The sequence below is a fragment of the Rhineura floridana genome, chromosome 2 (assembly GCF_030035675.1).
Source record: "Rhineura floridana isolate rRhiFlo1 chromosome 2, rRhiFlo1.hap2, whole genome shotgun sequence".
Classification (NCBI taxonomy): Eukaryota; Metazoa; Chordata; class Lepidosauria; order Squamata; family Rhineuridae; genus Rhineura; species Rhineura floridana.
This window is the reverse complement of record NC_084481.1, coordinates 47,210,000-47,235,801: the sequence shown is the minus strand read 5'-3', so window position 1 is coordinate 47,235,801 and position 25,802 is coordinate 47,210,000. Positions and strand designations below refer to the sequence as shown.

General features: G+C 41.8%; 1 protein-coding gene across 6 annotated transcripts in view; it reads left to right on the top strand.

Moving 5' to 3' along the window:
- B3GALT1 (beta-1,3-galactosyltransferase 1) overlaps positions 1-25,802 on the top strand; it is a 534,157-nt gene that overhangs the window by 391,370 nt on the left and 116,985 nt on the right. The window contains exon 4 of one of the 6 annotated variants that reach the window (XR_009760869.1): positions 24,172-24,319. The exons of the other annotated variants lie outside the window; for them this stretch is intronic. The gene's annotated coding sequence lies outside the window, so the exon portion shown is untranslated. Of the gene's footprint in view, positions 1-24,171; positions 24,320-25,802 lie in introns of those variants that run through there. 6 annotated transcript variants of the gene reach the window in all.

Genomic DNA, 25,802 nt, shown 5'->3' with positions numbered 1-25,802 from the left:
CAGTTTTCAATTGTCCACAGACAAAGAACAACAAAGATAGGCTTCCGGGATGTAAGGAGATCTCTACTTTGTTCACAATAGATTGAAGTTGAATCTATTTCAACCTGTTAGGTCGACTGTATGTTTTTGAACCAGCACCAGATCCCATCCTGAATAGTTATATTGTAGTAATTCACCCTGAAACCTCATGGTAAAGGGCAGGTAAGAAGTCTTACAAATAAATAAGTAAACAAATAAAGCTGTTGACTGGAAGCTTTAGGGCCTGAACCCTATGCAAAGCTAGTGCTCTGCCACTGAACTGGCCCCTCCCTTTGTTATACCCCAATTCCCATATCAAGATCACTGCCGCCCTGGGCTCCTACTGGGAGAAAGGATGGGATATAAATCTAATAAATAAATAATAAATGGATACTGTCCAGCTCTCCCCAGTCCCATTTCATATTGCTGAAGCCTCTTCTCTACTCGCTGCTTTCATTTACTTTACAATAATATATCCTGCCCTGTTTTAAAGCCAAGAAGGTGTTTGACCCAAGTACCTGAAAGTGTGCCTTGCCCCATATTGTCCTGTCCACACATTATGATGGTAAGGGAGCCCCTTCTCCAAGTGTTGCACAAAGGAGAGGGCCTTTTCTGTGGTGGCACCTCAACTCTGGAATAACGTCCCTAGAGAGGCTCAACTCTTAACTTCAGGTTAAGAGTTTCTTCTTTGTCCAGCCATTTTTAAGGGATCACGTTTGTCTTTTAGTGGCTATCTTTTAGTTGTTATTGTTCTATGATGGCTTATGTTTGTCCTTGTTTTTATTGTGCACGGCACTGGGATCTGTTTGGACAAATGGATGTTTAAAATGAATAGATAATAAATCTTGTGGTTTTTTTGTGCTATATACTTTTTTTTCAGCATGTGGGCATCTGTGCTTGGAAGGGACAAAAGTGAATACCCCTCAGTTCCAGTTAAAGATGCCCACGTGCTGAAAAGAGGGAATTCCATTCCAGCTTAGCTGCAACATACAGCTTGGCCCTTAAAGTTGCATAACCAAGAGCATGGACACATATAGGGTACATGACCCTGCTGTTCATTCCTGTGTAACAGCCATGCTCAGGCTGTTTGCGATGACTAGGAGGTCGGGTCCCCCACACACACTCCTGGAGGATGTCCATAGCCTCAACATCTGTTAAAAGGCGCCGTCCTGGGCTCCTGCTGGGAGGAAGGGCGAGATATAAATCAAATAATAAATTAAATAAATAAATAAGTGAAAAAGATGTTTGCTTAAGACTTTTGAGGACCCCTTTCAACCAGAGACCATAATGGGCAAGATGGGATCTATGGTCTGACAATACAAGGCAATTTCATATACTCATGTATAAATAACTGTGGTCGCTTTCAGACAATCTATTATTTATTTATTTAAATCCCGCTCCTTCTCCCACAGGAGCCCAGAGCGGTAAACAAAAGCACTAAAAACATTTTAAAGCATCATAAAAACTGATATCAAAATATGTTAGAACACAGCAACCATTAAAAACATATTAAAACAAAACAAAAAAGCTTTAAAAACATTTTTTTAAAAAATAAGGTTTAAAAACATATTAAAAAGCAATTCCAACACAGATGCAGACTGGGATAAGGTCTCTACTTAAAAGGCTTGTGGGAAGAAGGTCTTCAGTAGGTGCCGAAAAGATAACAGAGATGACGCCTGTCTAATATTTAAGGGAAGGGAATTCCAAAGGGTAGGTGCCACTACACTAAAGGTCCATTTCCTATTTTGTGCAGAATGGACCTCCTGAAAGGATGGTATCTGCAGAGCACAGTGATCGATTGTGTATATAAGGGATAAGATGGTCTTTCAGGAATCCTGGTCCCAGGCTGTATAGGGCTTTATACACCAAAGCTAGAACCTTGAACTTAACCCAGTAGCTAATAGGCAGCCAATGCAATTCTTTCTGTACTGGAGTGACATGTTGGCAATAACCTGCTCTACTGAGCAGTCTCGTTGCTGCATTTTGCACCAGCTGCAGCTTCCAGACCAACCTCAAGGGTAGCCCCACATAGAGCACATTACAGTAATCCAGTCTGGAGCTTATCAGTGCATGGACAACTGTGGTCAGGCTGTCCCTGTCCAGAAACAGCTGCAATTGTCTTACCATCCGAAGCTGGTAAAAGGCACTCCTAGCCACGGAGGTCACCTGGGCCTCTAGTAGCCAAGATGGATCCAGGAGCACCCCCAGAATACAGACCTGCCCTTTCAGAGGGAGTACAACCCATCCAAAGCAGGCAACTGATCAATTATCTGAACTCGGGAACCACCAACCCACAGCGTCTCCACTGTGTTTATTGAGCATTCATCCTGATTTGTTTGCAGGGAGATTAGATGATATTGTGTCAAAGCAAGTGTTATTCTCCACTTTCCAGCACATTTCTCCATCACTTTCCTTATCGCAAAAAGTCCAGTCTTTTGAGGAAGGGGGTTGCTGCACAAGACCTCCCAATCATCTATAATTGCACAAACGTGAACTTGCCAGTGTGTTGAATCCAAACCAAAAATAGCAACAGTCCTTCCATGCCCTGTATGGAAGGAGAAGTGCCCAGAACAAGCCACCCAAGTATGCTCTGATAATTACTGGGAAATCATTATTTCACAATGTTGTTGTTGTTTTCATTTGTCTGGACTGGAGAATATGCCAACCCAGATGCTCATGTGAAATATGCTGGAATGTACAGCATGTTCTTGAACTGATTCAGGAGGAAATTAAATATTACAGTCATTACAGCCACGAACCCACCCGTACACTACGCTCAACATCCAGGGCCCTCCTCCGGGTGCCTACTCTGAGGGAAGCTCGGAGGATGGCAACAAAGGAGAGGGCCTTCTCAGTGGTGGCCCCCAAATTATGGAATGATTTTTCTGACGAGGTGCTCCTGACACCAACACTGTTATCTTTTCGGGACCAGGTCAAGACTTTCCTCTTCTCCCAGGCATTTTAGCATGTGCTTTTAAATTGTTTTTAATTTTTTTTTAATTGTGTTTTTAAATTGTTTTTTGTGTTTTAAAATTTGTATATTTGCTGTAAACCGCCCAGAGAGCTTCGGCTATGGAGCGGTATATAAATGTAATAATAAATAAATAAATAAATAAATTAAAGTTATACCATTCAAGAAAGGAGCAAGGTTGATGCATTATCTGATCCTCCAAAATGACTATTTAAATAATTAACATTTAGAGAGCAAAACTAAGCACCCGGGAAAGGTGGCAGGGAGGCTGTTGGATACTGCAGGTCTCCCTCTCCATAATCAAAGAGGGAGATTTGCCATTGTAAGCCTCCTCCGGGCAGTAGTGGAATGCGCTGCTGCTGCTGAATCACCCTCTACATTCCAAGAGTAGTAAAGGTAAAAAGGAGGTGTTTTGGCAGCAGATCAGGGGAGCCTTTGAATATTACAGATCCAAAGCCCCTTGTTCTGTAGACATTTCCCTGGAACAGCAGGGGGGATCTAAACTAGCCCTGGAGTTGGCATGTGGTTGTTTTTCCCTCTTCCCTTTGGAAACAATGGGATGGAGCAAAAGAAAGTGTGGCAAAGAAAAATAAACATTAAAAGCCACTCTCCCACCATCTGCACTGACCAGCGTGAGCCTGGCAGGGCTTAGGAAGCAGTGGCTCCTCTGACATCGACCCTTCCCCACATTCCAACCTCTGGAGCAGGGGTGAGGCCACCAGTAACAAAAAGGTGGGCCAGGGTCAGAGCCAGTCACAAAATGGTGGCAGTTGGAGGCAGCGTTTGAACTGACCATCAGACAATTACTGACATCACTTTCTAATCTGATATCCAATTCATCTTTGGAAATTACTAAATTCTTTGTTACAGCATGTTCCTTGCAGCAAGGAGTTCTATAGCTCAGCTTCCCTCAAGCTTAGTACAGCCATTTGCTCTGGTGGTGTCTGGACTTAGCCTCCCCATTTTAGGCCACATTTGCTGCTCCAGAAGCTCTAAGCAGAGAAGGCTTTTTCTTTTATATTCTCCCCTTCCCACTCCCACATGCCTCTCAATGTATTTGTACCCATCTCCTATAATGTCTTCTCCCATTCTCCTCCTCCTCCCTTCCCCATCCCCTGTGGTCAGTTTCACATATCCTAAGCATGATTGCAGGGGAGTAAATCCCACTGAACTCAATTAGGATGCAAATGATCAATCCATTCTCAGCAAACTTGGACAGGATAGTGAATGCACCAGGGGAGCAGGAGACCTGACCTCTCTGAGATATTGTACTGCCCTACAAATTTGTCAAAATGCAAACACAATTTGAGTTGGTCTTTCACTTTTCCCAGTTTTGTGATGCAGTTCACTAACCAAATTATGTGTACAAAAATATGTATATTAGGTGAAAGTGTGCATAAAACTACTTATATTAGTGACAACAATACATAAATATAACAAAATATTAGAAAAAATGTGTCAGGCAAAATGCAAAATGCATACAAAATGTGCATATTCAGAAAAATTTGCATTAAAATGCTACACATTTTCATGAGGGATACCAGCTCTTATAGAAATGTGGAGTACTGAACTGAGAAACAGAAAGAAACAGAAATGGAGAGATTTGTCCATCCCTACCCCACTCCCAGCTTTATTTCTTTGAATCATTTCACTGATTCTTAAGCATGTTTACTTGGGAGTAAGTCTAATTGAACTAATGGGACTAGTAAGATTATACTGTTACTCTCCTTGCTCACAAACAAAAACAGAGAATGCTTTTTTAAACCTTTGACTAAAACCTTTGAATAAAACATATTTGGGGGGGCGGGGAGAAGTTCCAGGACACTTTTGTTCTTTAAAAAAAGTTAAATGTTTTCTTTTCTAATAGTTCAGGATTAAAAATAGCAGAACAGCACACTGTAATGTTATTTCTTTAAAACTAATCGGCTTCAATCACTACCTTTCTCTGGAGGGATATTTAATGCTGTACCTCTCAAATAAAATGAGCGAGAAACTATCCACTTACTCTGTAAAGGTTTCTATTTCTCCATAGATATTAACTGCTGTTTACAATAATGATTGTTCTCTGTGACTAGAGTAAAGGAGACAACCATTTTTTAAGGCAGCAGCCATTTTGAATTTTCCAAACTTCAGAAAGCACCTCTGAACAGGGCTTTGGGGGGAAAACAAAATGGTGGCTGCTCTGATTCTCTTCATACCAAAAGAATTTCATCTCACCCTCAAAATGTTGCTGAAGCAAGAGAGTCAATTTTGCAGTAGGTGATGCCATGGGCTCCGTAAAGAACTCCAGGCAAAGTGAACAAGAGAAGGAGGAGGACTGACGTCCTTACGAGGGCTCTAGTCTGGAGAGGGAGGGGGCTAAAACTGGAGAAGGCTTCAGTAGTCTGGTCAGTGACAGCTCCACCCCCAAGCCTCCATCAGCTGCTCTTTCTTCAGTTTCCTCTCACCATGCCTCCAGAGTAGAGCTTGGAAAAGTTACTTTTTTGAACTACAACTCCGATCAGCCCAATCCAGTGGCTGTGCTGGCTGGGGCTGATGGGAGTTGTAGTTCAAAAAAAGTAACTTTTCCAAGCTCTGCAAGTCCATCAGCCCTCCTGAACCACCCCTGGCTGCACCTCCAGGGATGGAGCAACAGGCAGCAAGACTGGAGGAGGGGACTGGGGAGGGACTGGCCAATGTGTCTCCTCCCCTGTCACCAAGGATGTGCTGGCGGTTACACAAATACGAACAGACTGGGATTGCTCCCCAGCCTGTGCAACACAATGGCTGTTTGCTTGCCTAATCCCAATCTGAGAGAGCTCCCATGCAATTTAACCCTATTTAAGTGGTCCCCAGGAGTATGGCAGGTTGCTGCAACAACATCTTCATTTGAGTAGCCATGCCTAGTAATCTCCTATAATGATGCAGAGACCTGTATTACCTGTAAGCTTATCAGTGCTACATTTCGTATTAAATGCAATGGGAAAAAGCACACCAGCAGCTCTGAGTCTGATTCCAACAGGATAGGCCAGAACTGGTGACATGGATGAGAAATGATCCTTGTTGATTTGGTCCAATCCTAGTAGGATCCAAAGTGGAGATGTGGCACACATGAGTGTCTGTATTAGATAGATAGGATACAAAAGTATTAGGTCAATAAGAGCAGAGAGTTGGTGGAGAAGGAACCACGTTAGGTTTTGAGTTTAAGAAAGGAGGATAATATAATTTCATAAATTTGGGAAACACACATCAGGTCCTGCTTGTGGGCTTCTCAAGAGGCATCAGGTTAGCCACTGTGAGACAAGAATACTAGATTAGATAAGTCTTGGCCTGATCCAACACAGCTCTTCATAGGTTTTTATCCGTTCTCTAACTATTAAATTTATGTATCTACCATTTACCCAGCTGGTGTATGTTAAGTAAATATACAAAGCTCTTGCAACAGTTGGTCACCATTGTAATGTATGATGCGGTTCACAGGTGGAAAAGGCATGCTTCCTGTAGCATCTGAGCTACGTCAACAGTGATATATAGTGGGGTGACAAAGGCAAATGAACTTGAACAGAATACTAGTGAAAATGTGAAAAACCTCTGTGCTGCTGCCTTGAAATTTCTCCATGACCTTTTTTCTCCAACAGCAAAAATGTTCAAGAAAGCAGAAATATGGACCTGCAACTATTGGCCTTCATGGCACAGTTTCTGGTCAGCAGTGCATTTATAGTGGATTATTCTGCACACATATTCCAACCCCCATTTAAATATAGTCTCCCTCTCCATTTTTGCAAGTGGAAGAGAAGATCCATGTGTGGAACCCTAATGACACAAGCCAATCCCCCTCAATGGGTAGAAGTGGCATTTAAAAAAAAAAAATCCTAGGAAAATGTTCATGATTATAACAGGAGTGGAGGCAGGTTTTGCCTTGAAACAATGGCATTAAGTGCAACATTTTACTTTCCCCCAAAGATACAAATGACAACCATTCAGTTTGGGTAAGGACCATAACTCAGTGAGAGAGCATCTGCAGAAGGTCTCAGTTCAATCCTTGGCATCTCCAGGTAGGGCTAGGAGAGAATCCTGTCCTGAAATCCTAGAGAGCTGCTGCCCGTCACTGTAGACAATTCTGAGCTAGATAGACCAGTGGTCTGACTTGATATGAGGTCTGGTGATTCTGGCCATTCAGAATCAATCCTGGCCCTATCTGCATCGTCCCCTCCCCTTCATCTGCACATAGCTCAATCCTGGGCTCTGTTTCTTAGGCTGCAATTCTGCACAATGGGAGGTTAATCCTGTGAACTCAATGGGACTTACATCTGCATATGATCGAGCTGTTAGTCATGCTGAAATGTGACAGAATTTTAGGAAGTGGCTATAATGGTGGCATGGAATGTAACCATACTTACTTTCTCCAAATCTCCAAATCTTACTTTATTAAGAATTGCAGGGCCATAGGCCAACACAAGTGCATAAAACAGGTACAGTAAAATTTATATAGATTTAAAACAAAATGTTAAAACAGACAACAACGAATCCCTAACTATTACATGAATACAACCCATCTATTTCATAAGACGGATTATAATTAGCTCGAAGTTTTCGTGCAGCAATTGCGAACAAGGATACATTGTAGGTCACCTCCAAATTGGAGTTAGACAATAGGAAGGTTATTTTGTCCTCTACTGAATTAAGCAAGTAGGTATCTGTCCATTTCCAAAGGAATCTGGATCTGGGATTTTTATAGATTGGACAGTAAAACATTACGTGAGGAAGGTCCTCCGCCATATTAGAGCCACAAATACAGAACCTTTGATCCTTGGGGATTCCAGAGATCCGGCCCTCTCTATCGGCGTTAGGGAGAGAGAAAAACCGGAGAGCAGTAAAAGCTTGTCTAAGTACAAGAGGGAGGGGATGTATAAGGTATAAGGAACATTGGTAGTCAAACTTAAACCTCCAAAACCAAGGGGCAACCTTAGAGTTGATTAAAGCTAGTCTGTCTAAATTCATAGAGTGGAGAAAGACAACCTCACTGAGCCAGTTGTTATTTGGAATTGAGGTAAATTCCTGTAGAGAGATATGATATCTATGTATCAGATCATACCATATCATACATGTAACCATACCATATCATACATACCTTTTGCATGGTCTCCCATTGCATAATTTCTGGGGCAGCATGGGAAGCAGCAGCATCAAACAAATGAATGTTAGTAATAATTATAAATATTTCAAACAGTTCAGGAGCAATATAAATGGGGATGTAGCTTATTAGTGGACTAGAAGTGGACTAACTTTGAGCCTGGTTTAGTGAAGCCAATGGAAAATATGTTAAGAATCTGTAGGGTAGTTTTATTTATTTATTTTTGTAATGTGCTTGTTTTCCTTATTGTTCCAATCTTGGTTTCTATTCTTAATTAAAGCCATGTTCAGAATGGGTATAATGTAGTCACTTAAACTCTCTTTATGATTCCATTCTCTAGAGCTGAGCTCTTTAAAGTTGTAATTATGCTACCATTATAAATGCAACTCTTTATTATGTGAGGTGTTGTATGCTTGTGGGAAGAGGAAAAACAGCTTTTACATATATCTCTTATCAATATTTTCAAATTTTCCCAGCATCTTGAGGGGAAACTATATTTTATTTTATGCCTCTGAACAAGTTAAGCATTTAATGTGACTTAAATTCTCTGAAAAGAGAGAGACAAGTTCTACAACACTACATTTTCTCATTTATTTCATACTTTCCTTGGCATCTTACATCAAGAAGAATAATGTTAAGTCAAGCTTCAGCACTTTTTGTTGGTTAAGTAAATATCTGTTCTGACATTGATATATACTGAATTTTCTAAGTATCTCTGGTGTTCAGCAGAACTGCTGGATCTGACTGTATTTTGAAAGGTTACAGGGTGTTTCAGATAAGTAAGAAACACAACTGCAAATCAGATTAGTTCTAGTTAAGCAGTTGAATGATGGTTCAAGGTAACATAAAACTATTCTGCTATGCAAATATATTTTATGATATAATAATATTACCGTATTGCTAGATCTGATACTTAATTGCATGGGTGGTACATCTGTGGAGTGCGGGGGGAGAGAGAGAGAGAGAGAGAGAGAGAGAGAGAGAGAGAGAGAGACCTCCTGCTTGAACTATGCACCACACATCACACATCTACATCATTAAATTTTTTGAAAGTAAATTAATATGTTTTATGATTGAATATCAAAAGTGACAAGTTTAGAGAACTTGTATCTCACTCCAAGGGAATAATCTTAACCCCCGCCCCGCCGAGCCACATCTACAACTTGCCATGCACAATGGCAAGAGCAGCCACAGAAGGGAGGGCAGGCAGATCCAGGCTGGTGCAGTATTCATGCTTGGATCAGCCCAATGCTGTCACCTGATTGCAGCAAGGTTGAGTTCAGGATCCAATGGATCCTGAGTTGGCTCAGACCTTCCCCAGAAAGCTCTGTTTCATGACTTTTTGCTGGTTGCCACCAGCACTTCCACCTGCCTGAACATTCAGCATGCCATGCAAAAGGAGGAAGTCCACACCAATCGAATAAGGCTGGCACTACTCCAAAGGCAGCATCTGGTGAGAGGCTGACAGGGATGTCTTCCTCCGCCCAACCCAAATTGCCTCCAGCCTGGTGCAAAGCAGTTTTAGATTGCTCTGGAAGTGAATCTAATGACAATTTTACATTATTCTTTTTTTGTTTAATTTTAATTCATAATTTGTATATTATAATGATACATGTACTTCGCGTATATATTTACAGTAACTTAAAAGCAACATGAGGTAGTACATTATCTTAATACATGTAGTTCCAAAACATTAAAAACAGAGTCCATTTTTCAATACGCCTGTTTGGCTGATTAACTTATCATTCCTTATATTAATTTAATCATTACCACAATAGACCATATTTTTTAAATCCATTCTGTAAAGGAGGATGCAGTACTTTCACTCCCATTCCTTAGCTATGATTATTTTTACTGCAGTAAATAAATTTATTGCTATCTCTACATCTGTTTCTGGAATTGTATTCTTTAAAAATTGAAGTGAAATTATTCTGGGTCTTGAGATACGTGGCAACCTAATATTTCCTGGGCCACATTACATACTCCCTCTCAAAGTGTCAATCCTCCCCCACCCAACTATGTTTAAAATCAGCTTTTTTTTCCCTTCCACATCTCTAACAATTATCTTGTCCAGTTTTACATATTTTATTTAGCTTATATGGTGTTAAATGCCATTGATATAATATGCTTTAATAATTTTTCTTTAGGTCAGCTGAGATCAGTCTAGAAGGAGTGTGAGCTCATAACCAACTCCATTCTTCCATATTTATTTCTCATTCTATATCTCTCTTCCCTTTCCTCATATATGTAGTTACAGTTTGTTTCCTATCCAAAACTATTATCATAAAATTTACCTATAGCCCCTTTATTTATTTATTTATTTATTGTATTTATATACCACCCCATAGCCGAAGCTCTCTGGGTGATTTACAATAACTAAAAACATTAAAAACAAATAGACAAATTTAAAAACATTTGCATTCATTGTGAATAAATATAATCTCTCATTTGTTTTCTTTTCTTAATATTCATATTTCCTTATTAAAGAAGTAACTGCTCCCCTAATTTGAAAAAAATTGAAAGTGGGAGGTCTTATTCCCCTCAAAAGTCTAGTAATTCATCATACATTAGTATATTTTGTCCTACTAGTATACTTTTTATGATATCTAAATCTATTTCCTGCAATATGTTATAATCTCCTATTATGCCCATTCTAAGATTGAGAAATTTGTTATACAGCGTTATAGATAGAGGTGATCAACCTGGACACACTTGCTTTCTAATTTCATACCAATTTTACAATGTTAAATAATTAGAAGGTACTTTAACAATAATGCGTTCTGATAGATCTTCTTATAACGGGGGTTATAAAATTACCTCTATAATCGCATCCATTCCAAAACACTGTTTAATTATTGCTAGCTTTGCTGCCTAATAGTACCTGACTATATTTGGAACCCCCATTTCACCCTTCTCTAATTTTCTACACAAAGTATTCACTGCTACTCCCAGTGATTCGTTTCCCCATATAAAACTCAATATCAATTTCTGCCACTTTGCCAATTTAACTGATGGAGCTAGTAATGGTATATTTGTAAACAAAACAATATATTTGGCAATATATTCATTGTAATGGCTGATATCTTTTTTTTTTTTTTTTATTTAATGGATTTATATTCCGCTCTAGTTCAAAAAATTTAGAATTCAGAGCGGAGAACAGTAAGGCATAGTCCAATACAAAATACTAAATAATGCAATTAAAAATATGAAAGTATATCTACTAAAACAATTTTCTACAACATTTTCAATCAGACGTTAAAAGCTTGGTAAAATAAAAATGTTTTTATCCGGCGCCGGAAATGGATGATAGAAGTGGAAAGTCGTATGTCGGGCGGAAGCTGGTTCCATAAGGAGGGAGCGGCAACCGAGAAAGTCTTATTTCTGATAGCCGTGTGTCGGATGGTAAATGTTGATGGAACAATCAGAGTAGATTCGGCGGTCGATCTGATAGGACGGGAAGACTGGAATTCAGAAAGGCGATTAGTCAGATATATCGGTGCTAATCCGTGTCGGGCTTTAAATGTTAGAACCAGAATCTTGAACTGGTGCCGGAATTCGATGGGGAGCCAATGTAGATGATAAAGAAGGGGCGTGGTGTGGACCCACGGACTGGTTCTAGTGATCATTCTTGCTGCTGCTCTTTGAACTAATTTAAGAGGTCGGAGCGATTTTGCAGGTAGTCCGATGTATAGGGAATTACAATAGTCTAATCGCGAGGTCACTAGTGCTTGAGTAACTTTTCTTAAATCAGACATTCCCAGAAACGGTCGAAGTTGACGAACGAGTTTTAATTTAGCAAAAGCCGTTCTAGAAACAGCCATAATCTGGGGTTCTAAGGTCAGAGCTGAATCCAAAATTATGCCCAAGCTACGGACTTGAGTCTTTAGGGGAAGGAGAACTCCGTCTAGTGAAGGTAAATTGCCTAATTCTTGTGGAGGACTTTTTCCGATGAGAATGACCTCTGTTTTTTCTGGATTGAACTTTAGTTTGTTCCTGTTCATCCAGTTTTGTACTGCCACAAGACATTGATTAAGGGGATAGACAGCATCTTTTGCATTCGGTGGAAAAGAGCAATACAGCTGAGTATCGTCCGCATATTGGTGATAATGAATTCCAAATTCCTGAATAATCTTACCTAAAGGTCTCAGATAAATGTTAAACAACATTGGAGACAGGACAGAGCCTTGTGGGACGCCAAACCGTAGAGGCCAGGGTGTGGAATGATAATCCCCAAGGGCAACTCTCTGAGTCCTGCCCTCTAAGAAGGAGCGGAGCCACTGTAAGACTATACTTCTAAATCCTATTTGATATAGGCGATCTAAAAGGATGTCATGATCGATAGTATCAAAAGCAGCAGATAGATCTAATAGAACTAGCAGGGATAAATTACCCTTATCTAGTTCTAGCCGAAGATCATCCATTAGAGCAACTAAAGCTGTCTCAGTTCCGTGATTCGGCCTAAAGCCAGATTGAAAGGGATCGAAGCTGCAGGTAGAGTCTAGAAATGTTTGTAATTGAGTGGCTACAGCTCTTTCGATGACTTTGCTCAAAAAAGGCAGATTGGATACTGGACGGAAATTATTTAACAGTGCGGAAGCAAGAGAAGGTTTTTTTAATAATGGGGTAATAATAGCTACCTTCAGACATTCAGGTAAATAGCCTTGTTGGAGGGAGGAGTTGACAATTACACTGAGCCAGTTAGCTAATTCAGCTCTAGATATTTTTATGAGCTTTATGAGCCAGGAAGGGCATGGATCGAGTGGGCAAGTAGTGGGATTCATACCCTTCAGAGATTGGGAGATGTCTTCAGGGAAAACAAATTGAAAGGTAGAAAAAAGAGAGGAGTCATGAGTTTCAGATGTAGTATTATTTTCGTCTGTCGTGGTGGTATGATCTATGATAGAACGAATCTGATCAATTTTAGCCTCAAAGAATGTTGCAAATTCTTGGCAGCGAGCCTGAGAATGAATTGTATGCGAAGCGGATTGTGGCAGATGCAGGAGATTATTCACTATGCGATAAAGTTCTTTTGGTTGATTATTCGCTAAAGCAATTTCCGTTGAGTAAAAGGATCTTTGGGCTGCATGTCTAGCTGAGGTATAAGTTTTAACGAATTTTTTGACAGCAACCCGATCAAGTGGATCCTTTGTCTTTTGCCAACGACGCTCTAATTGCCGATGAACATGCTTCATTTTTAACAGTTCTATTGAGAACCAGGGAGCAAGTTTAGGTCTGGCCATTTTCAATGGATGGAGAGGGGCAATTGTATCTATTTTTTCAGACAACCTATTATTCCAGATGTTGGTAAGAATGTCAATTGGTTCTCCCAAATGGACATCGGGGTAGTCTTTGAGTCTGGATAAGAATACATCTTGGTCTAATAATCTTCTGGGGCAATATAATTTGATAGGAGGCGGCGCCTTAGCTGGAGAAGGCATAAATGATAACTTAAATTGGATCAGGTAGTGGTCAGACCAAAACAATGAGGAAGTGACAATATCATCAATTTGAAAGTCGTTCGTATCTGAAACTGGCTGAAAAATAAGGTCAAGGGTGTGGCCAGCTGTGTGAGTTGGGGTCCGTACTAATTGTTGGAACCCCAGAGTTGACATCGAAGTCATGAAGTCCTTTGTTGATCTTAGGGAGAAAGATTCTGCATGGATGTTGAAGTCTCCTAACACTAGAAGATTTGGGGATTCCAGCATCAATCCTGAAATTAGGTCAAGTAGCTCAGATAGGGAGGTAGTTGAATAGTGAGGTGAACGATAGATTAATAGGATTACAGTGGGATTCTGGTGATTAAATTTTAAACTGAGAGATTCGAAACCAGGATGGTACTGAGATGATAGCCTAGATAGAGAAATAGCTTTGCGGTGAATAATGGCTACACCCCCTCCACGATTATCTAATCTAGATTGATGGAAGGCGGAATATCCTGGGGGGCAGAGGCAATTTAGATTAACACCCCCTGCATCTTCCAGCCAGGTTTCAGTTATGCATACGAGATCAGCATGTTCGTCTTTAATAAGGTCATAGATAATGGCAGTCTTGTTGTTAACTGATCTCGCATTAAAAAATAAAACTGAGTAGTCTGAATGTGTTAGTTTATTTTCACAATAGCATATTTCTTTTTTTAAATGCACTCGAGTTAGCGTGGCTAAGCAGCGAGATGGACGAGAGCTAATTTGAAGTCCAGAACTGTTTTGACGATTGTGTCTCCCTTTACCTAGCACAGTGGGTATAGATCTAATCGCACTAGTGTTGGGCCGCGCCTTTTTGAGACCGGGGGATATTAGGGAGGATCCATTTGATTCATATGGTCCTGGCTCAGTGATTCAGCATGATGGATGTATAGAATTAGTACGTCTTTCTATTGTTAGTTCGAGGGTCAAGGGCGAGGAGTTAGGGGAAATTTTCAAGGGTATATCAGCAGTGTCGGTCTCAAAATGAGGCAAAGATTGTTTATTCTGTAAAGTTACCAAGAGGATTTGAAGGTTGTCGATGATGTCGTTTTGAGCATTATCAGAGAAACTGGAGAATTTAGATGTTAAATCATCAACTTTGTCTTCCAAAAAATTTGGAGATTGAAATTGGTAGTGGTCAGAATTTAGTGGTGATCTTTCATTGGCCGTCTTTTTTTGTCTTGTAGCTGGGGGAATGTTCTGGGGATCTAAGATAGAAGCAGTATATCTGGGGGTGTCAGCTGGAATGATAGGTTTAGATGGCAATGCAGCTAAATGGTCTGTCAAGACTGGTTGTTGATTCATAGAAGTGCGTTTCAAAATTAAAGGGTGAGGGCTGGCAACATTAATGAAATGTCTATGCAGTCCAATGCCCAGATTGCTAAAGCGACGTCTATTGTTCAAAAGCGAGATCACAGTATTACTAGTTTTAAAAGTGAGTAGGATTGACATGCCAGGCTGCGCTTTTGATAAAATTTCAGCTTTCATTATGTCATTTAAATTAAACAAATGTAAATTTTGAGTCTGCAAAAAATGATGAATATATGTCTTGATATTGAAGGGGTTGTGATTGTCATATCGATTAGATGAAGGGTGATATGGTACTTGAGACAAAACTAAAGTCTTGGGGCTAAGTCGTAGTTTCCAGTGTGTATAAGCATCTAGCTTTTCCTCAATGAGAGGGTCAACTGAGGATCGATGAGAAGAAGAAAAAACATCAGGAACTGGAAGTGGAGTTTGGGAAGTTGCCTGCTGCACAGGGACTTGAGATGTTAAAGTATGTGCTCCTGCTTCTTGGGACAGGTCAGTCCGATTTGAAATTCCTTTAGATTGTTCTAAAGCAAGTAATTCCTCGAGTAGTTTAAACAGTCTATGGAAATTCATCTTCCGATATTCAAGGCGCTTCACATTTTTTATATTTTTCGATTTAATTGTTTTTTGCAGTTTTCTAAAATACTTTTTCTTCGACTTCCGGGAAGGGTGACTTCGCTTGTGCCTGCTTTTGGGACGGGCTCCCGCCTCAAAAGAAGCTTATTCAGATATAAATCAGTCAGAACATTTTTTTTTTTGACTGATGAAATTTCTCCCGGGCAGGGAGAAACGTAGAGATCAACCTCAAAAGCCTGTTTTTGTTGGGAAGACTGGATTTCATTAATTTATGAGATAAGGTCCAGCCAACAATGCTGGACGGACTTTCTAACAAGCTCTATCTGCTTAAGCGATACGTTTATCTTTTCTTTAAAGAGAGAACGGACTAACAGGCAAGCACCCTTCTTTCTATTATTTTTTTTACTTGGTTTAAATTGTTACAGCAAAAGGAGATTTGTCAGATTGATCGGCTTTGGACAACTTCTGGGTGAGATATAACTCTTTTCTGTTATTCACGAAATTAACAGCTTATCTCTGTTTCTGTCGCAAAAAGCTGTCCTGGAAGTGCATTCTAAAGATAATAAACAGAAGAGGGATTTCTATTCCTGATTTCTACTCCGAGGAATATTATATTGTCTGGGACTATTCTCTTTTTGGTCTATTTTATTTTGACGAATCTGCTTCTTCACGACGCCACTAACTGTTTTGATGCTGGGAACTAAATTTGTTTTGCATTCTTGAACATAGAGAGATAAGGCAGGTTGTTCTGTTTATACTGTGATGTCATCAAGCCTGGAATATTAACCCAATTGTTGCTGAAATAAGAAGTGGTTCTTCTTTATTTTTGTTTTGCTTTGTTTTTGTGGTTTTAAAAATGGCAATCAAGAAAGTGGCTGAGAATCTGGAAGTAACTATGTTTCAGAAAATAATGGATGAGATCGAGATAACGAAACAAACCCTGCGACAGGGTAGTAAGGAGCTGAAAATTGAACTGAGCAAAATGACACAGGAGCTTAAAGAAATAGGGGATCCTGTGAGAGAGGAGAATGAGATCAGAGATGAGAAAAGAAAAAATAAAGGGAAGATACAAGCCCTGGAGATTGGAACAAATGTGGAATTGGAAAAAGATCTGGAGTTTATGGATTTTAGAAATAAAATCTACTGTTTGGAATTTAACGTTATCTCTGAAGAAATTAATGAAGATATTAGAGATAAAGTTATCAATGGCTTGGATAATCTTCTGGACTGGAATGACGTGATGGAGCTTGATATAGAGAAAATCTATGGAATTAACTGCAGCCATGTGACAATGGAAAAACTCTCAAGAGATGAGCCAGTGCATTTTGTAAAAAAGAAGAACACAGATATGACTTTACAACAATATTTCAGCAACTTATTCAGAATTGATGGCAAGAAAATATTTGGGATAGAGGAAATTCCCATCAGACTCTTATTATATGACTATGGCTATGACAGCAAGATTATTATGGAATACTGATAATGGAAGATTGGACACTGAAATTACTGGACTTAACAGGACTATTGAAGATGGAATATGGAATTAATAGGGATAATGGAATAATGGCTATTGAAATTATTGGACCTAACAGATTCTGATGAGATGGATTAATCAAAATGTTTATTTGGACTATGGTTATGACAATAAGATTATTATAATTCCTTCCTTCCTTCCTTCCTTCCTTCCTTCCTTCCTTCCTTCCTTCCTTCCTTCCTTCCTTCCTTCCTTCCTTCCTTCCTTCCTTCCTTCCTTCCTTCCTTCCTTCCTTCCTTCCTTCCTTCCTTCCTTCCTTCCTTCCTTCCTTCCTTCCTTCCTTCCTTCCTTCCTTCCTTCCTTCCTTCCTTCCTTCCTTCCTTCCTTCCTTCCTTCCTTCCTTCCTTCCTTCCTTCCTTCCTTCCTTCCTTCCTTCCTTCCTTCCTTCCTTCCTTCCTTCCTTCCTTCCTTCCTTCCTTCCTTCCTTCCTTCCTTCCTTCCTTCCTTCCTTCCTTCCTTCCTTCCTTCCTTCCTTCCTTCCTTCCTCCCTCCCTTCCTTCCTCCCTCCCTCCCTCCCTTCCTCCCTCCCTCCCTTCCTCCCTTCCTCCCTCCCTTCCTTCCTTCCTTCCTCCCTCCCTCCCTTCCTTCCTCCCTCCCTCCCTCCCTTCCTTCCTTCCTTCCTTCCTCCCTCCCTCCCTCCCTTCCTCCCTTCCTCCCTTCCTCCCTTCCTCCCTTCCTCCCTTCCTCCCTTCCTCCCTTCCTCCCTTCCTCCCTTCCTCCCTTCCTCCCTCCCTTCCTTCCTCCCTTCCTCCCTCCCTCCCTTCCTTCCTCCCTTCCTCCCTCCCTCCCTCCCTTCCTCCCTTCCTCCCTTCCTTCCTTCCTCCCTCCCTCCCTTCCTCCCTTCCTCCCTTCCTTCCTCCCTCCCTCCCTCCCTTCCTCCCTTCCTCCCTTCCTTCCTTCCTCCCTCCCTCCCTTCCTCCCTTCCTTCCTTCCTCCCTCCCTTCCTTCCTCCCTTCCTTCCTTCCTCCCTCCCTTCCTTCCTCCCTTCCTCCCTCCCTCCCTCCCTCCCTTCCTTCCTCCCTCCCTTCCTTCCTCCCTCCCTCCCTCCCTCCCTCCCTCCCTTCCTTCCTCCCTCCCTTCCTTCCTCCCTTCCTCCCTCCCTCCCTTCCTCCCTCCCTCCCTTCCTCCCTCCCTCCCTCCCTCCCTCCCTCCCTCCCTTCCTCCCTCCCTCCCTCCCTCCCTCCCTCCCTCCCTCCCTCCCTCCCTCCCTCCCTCCCTCCCTTCCTCCCTCCCTCCCTTCCTCCCTCCCTTCCTTCCTCCCTCCCTCCCTTCCTCCCTCCCTTCCTTCCTCCCTCCCTCCCTCCCTCCCTTCCTTCCTCCCTCCCTCCCTCCCTCCCTCCCTTCCTCCCTCCCTCCCTCCCTCCCTCCCTTCCTTCCTCCCTCCCTCCCTCCCTCCCTTCCTTCCTCCCTCCCTCCCTTCCTTCCTCCCTCCCTCCCTCCCTCCCTTCCTTCCTCCCTCCCTCCCTTCCTCCCTCCCTCCCTTCCTCCCTCCCTCCCTCCCTCCCTTCCTCCCTCCCTTCCTCCCTCCCTTCCTCCCTCCCTCCCTCCCTTCCTCCCTTCCTCCCTCCCTTCCTCCCTTCCTCCCTCCCTTCCTCCCTTCCTTCCTCCCTTCCTCCCTTCCTTCCTCCCTCCCTCCCTTCCTTCCTCCCTCCCTCCCTTCCTCCCTCCCTCCCTCCCTTCCTTCCTCCCTCCCTCCCTCCCTCCCTTCCTCCCTTCCTCCCTCCCTCCCTCCCTCCCTCCCTCCCTCCCTCCCTTCCTCCCTCCCTCCCTCCCTCCCTCCCTCCCTCCCTCCCTCCCTCCCTCCCTCCCTCCCTCCCTCCCTCCCTCCCTCCCTCCCTCCCTCCCTCCCTCCCTCCCTCCCTCCCTCCCTCCCTCCCTCCCTCCCTCCCTCCCTCCCTCCCTCCTTCCTTCCTTCCTTCCTTCCCTCAGTGTATCAAAAAGATGTTACACCTAATATCATGCATAATAGTAATTCCCAAACCAGGGGAAAATCTGAATGACAAGAATAACTATAGACCAATTAACTTGTTGAACCAAGACCAAAAGATCTTTACCTCAGTTCTAGCAAACAGGCTTAGCCTCATCATGCCTGCTATTATCAACCCGGACCAAACTGGCTTTATTAAAGGCAGACAAATTTCAGACCCAATCAGACGGCTATTGAACATTATTTGGCATAGCAAAAAATATTATAAACCATTAGCAATATTTAAACTAGATGCCCTAAAGGCATTTGACTCGCTACACTGGGACTTTCTTTTTCAGGTCTTGCAACACTACAAGTTTGGAAATACCTTCATTAACATTATACAAGGCCTATATAAACAAGGCTTAGACAGCATCAGAATTAACACATATGAATCAGGATTTATAAAAATTGAAAAGGGAACGAAACAAGGATGTCCCCTATCGCCACTTTTATTCACCTTAACCATGGAACCTTTGGCTCAAGCAGTGAGAGAGGAATCCACCATTGAAGGATACAACTTTAATGGATCCACTCACAAAATAAGCCTGTTTGCTGATGATGTGGCTCTCCTTCTCTCAGATCCACTAGCGTCCTCAGATAGCTTAAAAAACTTATTTCAAAAATATAAGGACATGTCGGGATTCACCATTAATTAGATCAAATCCGAATCCCTGTTTATAAACATAGGTCCTAATACACAAAAATTACTTAAAGCAGCATTGGGAATCTCTATTTGTGCTAAAAAAAATTAAATATCTAGGGGTCATTATATCAAAAAATATAAATAGTTTTATTTAAACTATAACCCAATTATTAGAAAACTTAAAAGTAATCTCAAATCTTGGAAAAATAACTCTCTCTCAATGCTAGGCAGAATAGCTGCATTACAGATGATGCTACTTCCTCGATTCCTATTTCTATTTCAGGTTTTACCTATCCATATATCTAGTTGCAGTCGAGGGGTGAAATAAAACACAGAGGCGTCAGCTTGGGTTGAACAAGGGCCACTTTATTAAATTACATTTAAACATAAACCCAATTTAAAGTGACCTGCAGAAGGAAAACCTAGGTGCTCTAAGCAAGTATCTTGCCATACAGCTCTCAGGTGACCAGCCCCTGCCGGAGGAAGGGCAAGCCCATGTGCTTACCTTTACCCAGGCCACACCTTGTGGGTGAATAGGGGGGCCTTCCTACATCATCCCCACCCGGGGCTAGATAACCCTTGGGTAGATGAGATAAGTTGGCCCCAGAGGCAGCCCATATCCTGCCCTCAAGCTCGAAATCTCTGACAGACATGCCTCCGAAACCGCCAATCACCTCCAAAGGTGCCTAAGGGGGCCACCTAGCTGTCCTTAACTATTTCCCTTCCCGCACCTTCCCGCACCAGTGCTAAAATGATCTGGCTGGCAGGGCATTAACCTCAATGCAAATTAGCCAAATCAGCCGAAACCACCTATTGATCACAGCGCCCCCTAACCCAATCCCCTCCCACTCCCATAGTGTGGAACAGGCAAAAAACCTGCCCACCAATGAGGGTGGGCAGGATAAAAATTCCTACTTGGCCCCGAAGTGACCCCTAGGCACACCATGAAAGAGGGAGGGCGGGGTGGGCGTCGCGCTAGCAAAGAGGAGGTAGGAAGGGGCGGCTGGGCTTAAATAGGCCCTTAAACCCTGCCCCTTCACACTGCACATCGCGCACGTGTAATAGACGCGACGTGTGACTCTGCCCCATTGGAAGATGAAGGCAGCAGCTTCACCTCCGGCTGCAACTAGGCCCCACCCATCAGCTATGCAGTGAGTGAGGCCTCATCGATGTCATAAAATCATGGCAATGTACAATTATCAAATTTATTTTTCAGCAGAAAAAATCTAGATTAGCCCAAATTTTAATCTATAGAAAATCAAATTTAGGGGGATGGGGCATTCCAAATCTAACATATTATCACAATGCCTTTCAAATTCGTCAAATGGTGTACTTAATTAAGAACATAAAGGAGAAACACTGGGTGGAGATGGAAATCAACTTTGCCGCTGATGCTTCACTTAGGTCCTTACCCTTTCTCTCAGTAAGACAGCAAACTATCAATAACATGGCCAATCCATTTACTAAATGTATGTTTCAGATCTGGAAATTATGGCAGAACAGATTGGCCCCCATAATTTCGGCTTTGATACCTATTGCCTTTCATCCCAAATTTTATACTACTGACAGGGAATATCAGCTAAAAGAATGGAGTATGAGGGGACTCCATAGATTATGTGATTTCTTTGCAAACTCTCTTCCCCTTTCAGTTGAACAATTAAAACTGAAATTGAGAGGAATAAAACTGGACTGGCTAACATTAGCCCAGGTCCGCAGCTTTCTTATTTTAAAATACACAAAACAACAAGCAACAAGATCTCTAACACAATTTGAGCACTTACTCCAAGATACACACAAAGGAAAGAAAGGTCTGGTCTCTAAAATTTACTCCATTTTGCTTAACTCATCTCTAAAATCCACTCTTTCTCTCAAGGAAATATGGGAGACAGATCTGGGCTCTGAAATACAACTTCGAGACTGGGCTTGGTTATGGGAAACAAAACCGTTTAAGCTGTCTCTAGCTATGTCAAAGAACATTCATTGAAAATGATACATAGATGGTATCGCACACCTGTCCAGATATCACACATGTTTTCCATGGCCTCTCCACTATGCTGGAGAGACTGTGGAAACAAAGGAACATATTTTCATCTCTGGTGGGAATGTGAAACAATACAAGCGTTTTGGCTCAGGGTTTATGATGAAATGTTGTTGATTTCTAAAGAACACTTTGATTTTACGCCAAAATTATTGCTATTAAACATATCTGATGCTACAAACGCAAAGCTGCTCTCCAAAGAATTGATCATCTACATGACCTTAGCAGCAAAATTAACAATTGCATCGCAGTGGAAATCAGCAAATGACCTCTCAATAAAACAATGGTATAACTCCCTCTGGAATATAGCCATAATGGAAAAACTTACACATGAACTAAAACTAAGACAGGGTAAGGAAAAACCAGACTCCTTTTATTTAACTTGGCACTCCTTTATTGAATACACTTCGGAAGATACGTTTATGCATCGTCCATCAATGGAAGCCTGGCGGATATGGAGACACTTAAACGATGTAATGGCCTAACAGAAAGGAAACAGAATTTATTCACAATAATTTAGACTGCATATCAGTTTAGTCAGAGGTTGAGTGTCTGAGAGATTTTATTTTCTTTGTTAGCATTTGAATGCTTCTTTGTTTGTTGTTGTTGAAATTATACTGGTGTCTGATGTAAATGAGAAAATTCATGTCATATAAAGATACCTGTGAAGAAACAAAATAAAAAATAAAAAATCTATTAAAAAAAAAAGATGTTACACCTGAGGCATGATCGGCCTTGCACATGACCATTGCCCAGCTGCCACTTCCATCCTCCTTCTTCATCATCTCCTATCACTGCCTCCTTCCTCCTTATGCCTTCTCCACCCCACTCTCCTTCTTCTGACCCCCACTTGTCTGCTCTGCCGCCGCCACCTCACATACTCCATGTTCCTCTTTTCTCCCTGCCTGACTTGTCAGTTGCAGGTGCTCGTGGCTTCACTTTGCAGAAGGAGTCCTTCCTCAGAATTAAGCACTGTGGGTGAGGTTGACCAGAGAGCACTTGCACGACCATCACTTAAGAACATAAGAACATAAGAAGAACCTTCTGGATCAGGCCAGTGGCCCATCTAGTCCAGCATCCTGTTCTCACAGTGGCCAACCAGGTGCCTGGGGGAAGCCCGCAAGCAGGACCCGAGTGCAAGAACACTCTCCTCTCCTGAGGCTTCCGGCAACTGGTTTTCAGAAGCATGCTGCCTCTGACTAGGGTGGCAGAGCACAGCCATCATGGCTAGTAGCCATTGATAGCCCTGTCCTCCATGAATTTGTCTCATCTTCTTTTAAAGCCATCCAAGCTGGTGGCCATTACTGCATCTTGTGGGAGCAAATTCCATAGTTTAACTATGCCCTGAGTAAAGAAGTACTTCCTTTTGTCTGTCCTGAATCTTCCAACATTCAGCTTCTTTGAATGTCCACGAGTTCTAGTATTATGAGAGAGAGAGAAGAACTTTTCTCTATCCACTTTCTCAATGCCATGCATAATTTTATACACTTCTATCATGTCTCCTCTGACCTGCCTTTTCTCTAAACTAAAAAGCCCCAAATGCTGCAACCTTTCCTCGTAAGGGAGTCGCTCCATCCCCTTGATCATTCTGGTTGCCCTCTTCTGAACCTTTTCCAACTCTATAATATCCTTTTTGAGATGAGGCGACCAGAACTGTACACAGTATTCCAAATGCGGCCGCACCATAGATTTGTAGCAGAACTTAAAAATTACATCAAAAAAATTCTTTACACCTTAAAGTTTTACAGACATTTTAAAGCTGCATTTTAAGCTGTATTTTAAAGCACCACAAAGCAGCAGCAGTACAGGTTTCTCTGGGCAACTTCACACACAATGCAGTGCTCTGAGAAATGACCCTCAGAGGTGAGAGTGCCTGTGCTGCCAGAGTCAATGCAAGTAGATGAACGGGCAGGGAGGTGCCACAGCAGTGAGTAGGGGTGAGGGAATGGAAGACAACAATGTCAGCTGACTGGCTGGTGGTCATCTAGCTCATTAATTGTGGAGGTGGGCAGTTGGCCCATTAATTAAGGCAGGGGTGGCCAGGCCTTTCATCACCCCTTTCCATCGGTTGTCTCTGGTGATTGTCCCATTTTGCCTCATAGAAGGGCTGGTTCTGGGAATGACAGGGAAACAAAATGGCAGCTAGGCCAATGAAACAACCATTTTAGCATTGCTACAGGCACAGGTAGTTGTGAAGGGAGAGAAAAGGAAGGCCTTGTGCATGATGCCAAATGTCATGCATGCATCCAACAAACAGAGGAAAGCCCCCCAAATTCACCACCTGTGAGTCCAAGTTAGGTCCAGACCTGTGGGCCAGTAATTTATTTTCAACAGTATATGAAGATCTTCCAAACTTTAGCTAGTTATAGTTATTGCTTAGGTATTCATGACCAAATTGTTAACAGAGACCCTGACAAGCAACTGACCTTAAGCATCTGAAATGGAGCCATGAATTCACTTGCACATGTAGCTTTCATAAATGTGACAAGCTATCTCTCAGTCTGACATACCATTTTCTTCCCTTTGTTTATTGTAGCTGGAGTGCACAGGATTTTAACATCAAAGAAGAAAAAATAATAATGCACCTCACTGAGGCAAAGGGAGATATGTGGATGAATATCAATATGCTGGCTGAATTTTCATTTGAGCAGGATAGTTGCAGATTTGACCTGCTGAAGTTTGGTTGTCAAGACTTGACCTTGTTATTGCTTTTCAAAGTGTAATACAATTAACTAAATGATGATGTACCCATACATACATCTCACAGACATAGTTGCTTGCTGTTAAATTAAACTGAAAATATGCAGCTATTTGACATCTTAGTAAAAAAATATAAAAAATGTATAAAGCCCTGAATTTACACAAAAGTCGCCCATATATATAGCCGTACTGTCACTCGTCTACAACTGTTCTTATTTTTCTGAGGATATCAGATCACCAGAATCCAGTGTTTTGCCCATCTGTTGAGAGAAGCATATTTTCATTTGAAGATTTGCCACATGTATAGTGTTCCCAGTTTAATAATGCTTACCATCAAAATAACAAAATGCATAATCCATGTCAGAAGGTACAAGTGCCACATAAACTAAAGCTGGTATATAAGGCCACAAACCACTTGAGACCAGGCTCTTTACAGCACCACTTTTTTCTGTATATACTTGCCCAGTCACTTTTGACCATGCCACATACCCTTAAGGTCCACTCCATGACCACCCAGAGCAGGGCTTTTTGGCATCATTATACCTATTTTGTGGAATTCCCTCCCTTTGGACATCCAGCAAGTTTTTAACACCAGGGGCAGCGAACCTATGGCCATCCTGACATTGCTGGACTCCAACTCCCATCATCCCTGGTTAATGGTCATGCTAACTGGGCTGATGGGAGTTGGAGTTCATCAGCATCTGGAGGGCCACAGGTTCCCCATCCATGCTATATGTGCTTGCTTAAAATTTTCTTATTCTTACAAGCTTCTACTGTAGCGTGGCTCAGCCATGTTGCCCATATTATTGAAGATTCTATATGTTATTTTGCATATATTTCAAGTCTTAAAATGTATGCCATTTTGGTATTTTATATGTTGAGCAGGATAGAAAGTCCTACAAATAAAATAAGTTACTATACAGTCCTGTTCTAGGGAAACCTTTCGTGACATTTCACCATTTGAGAATTGAAGGCACATTGGTACATTTATCTTATACAAACCCCACTTAACACAGTCTATAATAGCAGTAAATCAATTTCTGACAGTGTTGGACATAGAGGGTTAAGTTCCCAAGATATAGGAGAAACAAAAAAGACTGAGGGAGCACATAAATTGTGCAAACATAGCCTGTAAAAAGACTAATTAGCAGAGTGCGTTCATTAATCTAGAATGTACCTTTGACATTATGGGGATTTTCCAAGAGTAAAAGACTCATCCAAAGCTACTACAACACAAGAATGCATGTCTCAACAAACATTCACAAGCAAAAAATTTTAAGGAAGGTGATCAAGAGGGTTGTAGCGCAGCAGTTGCAAGTACTTTTGGATGAAACATTATTTTGACCCATTCCAATCTGGTTTCAGGCCTGGTTATGGGACTGAATTAGTCACCCTGATGATGACCTTTATCAGGAGAAGGACAGAGGGAGTGCAACCCTGTTATTTTTACTTGATCTTGCAGCTACA